At 44.6% G+C, this 7,979-nt stretch overlaps 1 non-coding gene across 1 annotated transcript; it reads right to left on the reverse strand.

The window, feature by feature from the left end:
- Positions 1 to 568: 568 nt before the first annotated feature.
- LOC128123509 (U6 spliceosomal RNA) lies at positions 569 to 672 on the reverse strand. The gene has a single exon (XR_008222691.1). It is a non-coding gene; the product is annotated as a U6 spliceosomal RNA (small nuclear RNA).
- Positions 673 to 7,979: the final 7,307 nt, after the last annotated feature.

Here is a 7,979-nt window from a genome sequence, read left to right on the forward strand (position 1 = left end):
AACTCAGGACCTCGGGAAGAGCTGCCAGTGCTCTTAACCTCTGAGCCATCTTTCCAGCCCTAGGTCCCAATTTCTTTCAGTGAGAAAGCTTCTTCTCATAGCTTTTCAATGTAAACATCTTGTACTTCTTTTGTTAAACTTATTCCTAAACATCTTACTCTTTCTGATGCCATTATAAATGGCTTGTTTTCTTTATTTTCTCATCATACATACGTGTCAAGAGCACAGAAATACATTGAAGCCAAGTGTGGAAGCATAGGCCCATAATCTCAGCATTTTAGAAGCTAAAGCAGGAGGATTGATAGTTCAAGGCTAGCCTGGGCTACACAACCAGAGCATGTCTCAAAAAACATTAAAAAGTACAACTCACATTCCTCTTGTTTTGTGCAGCCTTGCTGAACTTATTCTAGATTTTTGGTGGATACCTTGGGCTTGTCTATTTAGAGATCAGGTCATGTCATCTACAAAAAAAGGTAGTTGTACTTTTTTCTTTTTTAGATGACTTTTATTAATTTCTTTTTCCTCATTTAATTACCCTGACTGATGGGTGTGCCACCACATCCTGCTTTAAAATATGGAGCGCTTCATGAATGTGCATGTCATTCTTGCACAGAGGCCATGCTAATTTCTGTATTGTTCCAATTTCAGTATCTGTGCTGCCAAAGGGAACACTTGTTCCTTATACTAGGAAAAAGATTTCAGTCTTTCACCATTAAGTACCATAGTAATATAGTTACGATGTTGTAATAAACCACTATCTAGGGATGGATTCTTTTAAGTGTTTGTTGTTCAATTTTATGGCACGCGTGCACTGTGTTCAGTGAACATGCAAAGTTTATTCTCACTTAGCCAAGGTTATTAGTCACAAGGAGCAGAAACTGACCCTAGTTTATTTGTGCACAAAAAGAATTTACAAAAAGAGATACTGTTAATGAAGATGGAGTAGCAGGCTCTGAGAATGGGTAGAGCGAGAGGGCCCTTACAGCAACTAGGCAGCAGTCTAAATAACATCATAAACCGGAATCAGCCAGAGAGCTCTGCGATCTCTACTGCTTGGAAGAGAGGTGACAGTGACATCATTGGGCTATTACACAGTGACACTGGGCTATATTACACAGTGACACTGGGCTATTACACAGTGACACTGGGCTATTACACAGTGACACTGGGCTATTACACAGTGACACTGGGCTATTACACAGTGACATTGGGCTATTACACAGTGACACTGGGCTATTACACAGTGACACTGGGCTATTGTAGTGCAGAAACTGAAGTTGCCTCTGGGAATGGATGTTTCTGTCATCACGACTGCCAGTGGACACCATCATTAGTCCTTCTCTTTTTCTTCTTAATTGCTGTGAATTCGAAGTTGGAAGGGCTGAGGGTGTAGCTCAGTGGGCGAATGCTTGTCTGGGTTCCAATCCAGCACCGCCAAACACAACAACAGAACAACAGACCGCTGTTCTGGAATGACAAGCACACATGCTGGCCTCCCTGTCGGCCGAACTCAGTGAGACCTTTCATGACTGTTGTATGGGAATGAAGGTTGGAATTTAGTAATGGACTTTGGGTGCATTTGGTGCTTGTAACTAAGAATATCCTTGTCAGCTATGATGGCAGTTAAAACCTATTTTTAAAAGTGAACTGAAATTAGAAGTGTGCATCTGAATTACCGCCTCACAAGTTGGTAAGCCGATATGTTTTGAAAATAGCGGGTGTTTCTCAATTATAGGAAGAACAAACAGTTTTGACCTCTAAAAACTCAAAAATGTAAATTAAAAACCAGGCTGGGGATATAGATCAGTGGTAGAATGCTAGCTTAGAATATTAGAGGCCTTGGGTTTACTCCTCAGTACCGGGCAGGGGGGATGTTCACTTTCTATTTCCTTTTAATTTCATATTAATATATACTTCTATTTTGTAATTATGTACATTTAGTTATCCAGGTACATGATTTAGAAATATATATTATTTTAAATATACACATAATACTAGAGATTTATGCTCAATCATTTTTATGGATACAGTGTGCTTCCCGGAGGGTTTGGCGACCCCTGCCTCAGAACAGCTCTGAGTCCATGTATGAGAGAAGCCAGAAGTCAGAACGAAGAGAACAAGGAGGTAAGGAACAGTCACTGTCTCAGCAAAGCAGTGTTCCAGGTCCACGGTCAGAGGCGGCTGAGGTCGGGCGGTGGCTGAGAAGGAACAAGGCCTGGGGATGCGGTGGAGCGCAGACAACCAGCAGCACAGAGAGCTACGGAACGGTGAAGGATTGTCGCCTGGACGGAGAAGAGGAGAAAGTATCAGGGAAAAAAGCAACGGATTCTTCTTTAACTCTGCTGAACCAAAGTGCCTCTCGGGACATCCAGTGAAAGGGCCTGCGGTGTAGTTGAGAAAGAGAAACTGAGGGACAGCTGGCAAAATGGCTTTTTAAAGAAATTTCCAAATCCATGTTTTACAGTTCTACAGTACGATCCTGTAAAGATGCTGTTGTGAACTATTGCTTTACCTAGGCAAAGAAGTGTTACCTCTGTTCATGCTGCAGGATATTACTCCAACGGTGTAAAAGTGCGTTACATTTGCTTATGCTGCATTGGTTTAACCATGTAAGGATGTGTTGAATTTGTTTTGCCTTGCCTGCCTAAGGCACCTGATGGGTCTAATAAAAAGCTGAATGGCCAATAGCTAGGCAGAAGAGGGATGGGTGGGGCTGGCGGGCAGAGAGAATAAGTAGGAGGAGGAATCTAGGCAAAGGAAGAAGCTGAAAAGAGGAGAACAAGGAGAAAGAGGGGGACACACCCAGGGCCAGAAACCAGTCAGACAGACTCACATGGAGACAGCGGGAAAGTAAGAGATATATCTATATCTATCTCTCTCTCTCTCTCTCTATATATATATATATATATATATAGAGAGAGAGAGAGAGAGAGAGATATCTTTATATATATATATAAAGGCAAAAAGCTCTGAGGTAAAATGTAGGTAAAGAGAAACAGATTAAATAAGAGCTAAAATAAGGCTGAGCATTCATAACTAGTAAGTCTCCATGTCATGATTTGGGAGCTGTTTGGTGGCCTAAAAGAAAAAGCCTGGTACAAGATGCTATCATAGGAAACAACAAATTTGACTTCTTAAAACATGGGCACTCCTCTGGGCATGGTGGCACATGCCTTTAATCCCAGCACCTGGGAGGCAGAGGCAGGCAGATCTCTGAGTTTAAAGCTTGCCTGGTCTACAGAGTAAGTTCTAGGATAGCCAGGGCTACACAGAGAAACCCTGTCTCAAAACAAACAAATAAAAAAATTTATTATAATGATTGTTTATTATAATTATTGGAAAATAAATGGGCTCCTGTGCCATTGCTACTCGGTTGAGGGTCCCATGATGCTCCACCCCACTGCCTCCTATGAGGGAAGGTAAATAGTCAATAGGCCCACTGAAAGGTCAGCATCATGCTATCTCTATATAGCAAAACCTCTGCACAGAGGTTTATAGGCAGAACAATGATGCAAAGCCCCAAGCCACTGTTCCTTGGGGAAGTACTCTGAAAGTCCATTGCCAGTCGCTCCAAGCAGGTGTCAAGTGACCACAGATGTTTAAAACTAAAAAGATAATGAAGTCAAACCTCAGTAAGGTCTAATAAAGCACAGAAAGATTCCATCCCTTTATATCCATTGATTCCTCCACGGATCAATGTTGGATACAGTTGCATGGAACACAAGCACTAACTTAGTCAGCTCTCCACAATCTTCCATCATGCTCTCCAAGCCACCCATTTCTGTGTCCTGGAACTCTTCCATGGGACCTTCCTGCATTTCTCTTGCTCTGATGTATTCCATGAGGCTGGCTCAATGTGCTCGGCCCCTCCAAGGGTCAAGGAAGAGGTAGGCCCCACTGTCCCCCGTGGTACCTACTGGTTTCCTGTGTCCAAGGGCTCCTGGGTTGGCATTGTGATTACACTCACAGCTGTTGACTCTCCATCCACACCTGGATGCTAAGGGAGACCCTGATTGGGCAAACCATCTCCAGCTCTAGCATCACCTTGTACAGGAAGGAAATGTTTCATAAAGATCCTGCCCCACTAAGGTGTTCAGCACTGCCACCAATGCTCCATACCAGTCTCAGGTCCTTGCTGAATCAGTTTCTTTCTTAGGTTTCCCATAAACACATTCTGTGGGCATCAGATAACAATTCCTGCTTCCCCAGTTCCCTCCGTAGTGCCTGCCTGGCTATTGCTTTCTAGTTCCTGATATTCACGGGCATTTCAGCTGGAGATAACCTTATGTCCCCAATGGCTCACATGAGCTGACATCAGAGTTTACCTAGTATTGCCTTAGATTGTGAAGCCTTTGTCTCAAGGAAGGATGTGTGATCATATTGCTCAGCTTCTATGCCTCTGCAGCACCAAACAGGTCACGTGTGCCTCCATGTCCCACAGCCTCGAAAGCCAGGTTACAAGGGGCTCCTTCGTTGCTTGTTTCAAAGTCTTCCTTAGCTCCAACAGCTCTGATGCCAGATATTCTGGTTACCATGGTCTGCACCAGTGTGGGAGTTTGTGGAAGACCAGCTCTGACCTACTCCCACCTTTCAAAGGGTTCTTGGGTGGAGGAGAGAGAAATGAGGAAATATTAGGTAGAAAGTTAGAAAGAGACAATAAGAAAGAGATACAGGATAGCTTCAGGAGGTCCCTAGGTCAATATTCAGCCACCCAGAGGTTTATTCAAAAGGGCTTTTTATAACATGCCAAGGAGAGAGGCAAAAGACCTCCCCCTTGCAAGATCAAAGCACACCCATACAGCCAAGTGTAGACCCTTCCAAACACTGGTAAACACACCCCTGGCCAAATAATCTCATTATTCAGCCCTGCTGGGTAAAACAAGCTCAGATTCTCTGACCCTGAGTAATTTGGGCCCCCACACACCAGACTATTGTTAAGACCTCCATTGGTGTGCTGGACCACAGATTTTCCCTTTCTCTGCATTAAAGGTCAGACCTGAGGTGCATCTTCTGTCACTTATGGGTCACTCTCCCTTCCTCATTGCTGTCTGACTTGTCCCAAGGAGTCCACGTTTTGTGGTCCCAGAAGGGACTCTATATTATTGGTCTTATCTGGGCCCCTTCCCGTATTGGCCCCCTAGCGCCATGAAAAATGGCGGGCCAGCATCTCCATTTCTCTTTATCTTTTATCCAATTGCCTGTTAAGTCTGCGGCCAATACTGAAGCCAGCACTTACATCCCTTTCTCACTGTAGTTCATCTGTTACACCTGCAGTCTCCCTCTGGGTAGTCACCTCTGCCTGGGATAGACCTCTTGCTGTCCAGAGCAGCAGCCAGGCTGCCTCTGCAGCTCTTGCTGATACCTCCATCTTTGATGAGCCACTCCCAGGGCCTGTCACACCTGCTCTAGACCTTTAGCTGTTCTCAAAGTTTTCTCCATACTCCCAGTGTGGACCCTATCCAGCAAGCATGCCACCCCATATCACCCAGACTACCACCCACACCCCACACCCTCACCCCCCGCCGCCCAGTTGCCCTTATATTAGTTACATGTCTCACTATCCCCTGTACTTTTTATGCCTCTGCCACTACCCCCACAAGCCCTATAGAGACAGACCACCATGTCAACATTTTCTCAAAATTATCTCCGGCCCCTTTATCAATGTCACTTCAGTTGTTTGTCTCATTTCCCACACCAGGGACACCAATGTTCTTCCCAAGCTCATCTTTGGTTTTGTTGGGTCCTCCTACCAGCCACAAGTCAAGTGGTGCTCAACTTCCCATGGGGAGACAGAAAAAAAAAAAACCCTACCCCTCTGCCTGAGGTACCCCTCTGCCTTTTTGCCTGTGCCTTTCCAATGGCAAACCCAGGCATACTTTCACCAAAGTTCACTCTGGGGAACCAAGGAGTTCATTGGGCTTACTTACAAAGCAGTGGGTGAGACATTACTTACAGGACTTTGGGTGCTCCGCCCCCGGAAAGGCCACACTAGAATGTCTTTATATGGCAAGGGAAATGGTGCCTGGATGGAGCCCTCTCCCGTAGTCCTGCGCCACTTATATCCTCTAGCCTCTCCCCCAAGACCCTATTCTATGCAGAGAATTATAGCTGAATTGCATACAGCTGGTTGATGGAGGCAGCTGGATACCCAGATGAGGGCCCCACGACCTGAACTGACCTCTCCAGTGAGGGAAGGTCAATAAGCTCAACTGAGACGATATTTTGTGGGAATATCCAGCCCCCATCCCTGTGCTGGAGGGCTGCTTCAGTGCAAAAGGTAGGAGCCTGTGCAGGGTGAGGGATGGGAAGTGGGGTGAGGGAGGCTCAGTGTGTATCGGAGTCTGAGTCAGATGAGGAAAGTGTCCGAACATGAAGGCGGTGCTGTCAGACCCCAGGCAGAGAGGTCATCCCCATGAGCACATTTCCTGGACTGGAGCAACACAGTGTGAGAACAGTGACAACAGAGAAAACGAAGTCCTTGGAAAGGGCATAAAAAGTTTCTTTTTGTTTCATTTTTATGGGCTGGCGTGGGGATTGCACTTGACTAGACTGGGAGGCCCTGGGTCCAATCTCTAGCACTCCATATTTTTTTTTTAAAGTTTGTGCTATTTACTTGCCATTTTTCTTAAACTATGTGACTGATTTTTAAAATACACCGTGGGCTGGGGATGAATCTTAGTTGGTAGAGTGCTTTCCTGTGTAAACCAGATACGGTGGCACAGACCTGCATTCCTAGCACTAGAGAGCCCGAGGCAGGAGGAGCTGAAGTTCAAAGTCATCCTCTATTACACAGTGAGTTCAAAGCCAGCCTGGGGTACATGATGCTCTTTCTCAAATTTTAAAAAAAAGTCTTAACTCACCAGATTTTTTTTCCTCCTTGATATTACAGATAACTACCTGGGAAAAAAGCAACATTAAAATATACCTAAACTACTGTTTGATACACATGTACAGAAATGCAAGGTATATCACATTATTTACATTAATTCCTTTCAACTATGTCTTGCTTTCCTAATACATAATTTTAGGTGTACCAGTGTGGAGATGTGTTATAAGCATTTAAAAACGACTACAAGTATACAGAAAGACAGACTGCACATATAGACCCTGAGACCTGTCAGACCACCTCAGCTTGCCATGTCCAGTCTCCTTGTTCCTTTCCACCACTCATAGGCACACAGAGCTTAGGCACTGTGCCGACTTTCAGAATTTCATGCTTGAATGTTGGAGCCAACTTTTAAATTCATTTGATTTCACACTTTTTTTTCTTTTCCTTTTTGTGGTAGAAGGCATCAAACCCAAGGCCTGTACATGCTAGACAAGCATTCTACCACTAAGCCACATCCCCAGCCCCCGCACTAGCTTCTCATGCTACCTTGACACCTCCACACAGATGTAGCCTCGAGACTGCATCAAACTTCGGGTTGCTTCATTTCCTGTCTTCTGAGAAGCCAAAGTTGCAAGAGCTATTGCTGGAGAGGCTGGTGCCGCATTAAAGGCACACACATTAGAATCTAGATGCAGGGTAGCCAGAAGTGCACTCATCTAAATGTATGAGGCAAGGATGACCTATTTCCCAGCTCTTACTCATCCTCTGGAAGGGAGGCCTCTCTGGCCTTCAGTCTTCCAGTAGCTGTCTGTAGGACAGTTTCACGCTACACACTTTCCTACTCTACCTGAATGAAGCAGCTTCTAGGACAGGGCGGAAAAGATACATTGTGTCAAAATAAAGTCCTATGGGCTCAGAGTTTTTAATTAGTGGTAGTACCATCAACTCACTTTGTATCTGTAGTGGTTCCAAACTCTAATTCAAACTGGAGCTGATTGGAAAGATTTTTTTTAATTAATAACCTATGATGAAACAAACAAACCCAAAACAGTGTGATAACATAGGAGAATATATCCAGGCGTACTCACATATACCTATATATGATGAGAATTTATTAGAATTAATGACAGGCAGCAATCCAGCCAATCCA

This window comes from Peromyscus californicus, unplaced genomic scaffold (genome assembly GCF_007827085.1).
Source record: "Peromyscus californicus insignis strain IS unplaced genomic scaffold, ASM782708v3 Scaffold_3__1_contigs__length_106647218, whole genome shotgun sequence".
Taxonomy (NCBI): domain Eukaryota; kingdom Metazoa; phylum Chordata; class Mammalia; order Rodentia; family Cricetidae; genus Peromyscus; species Peromyscus californicus.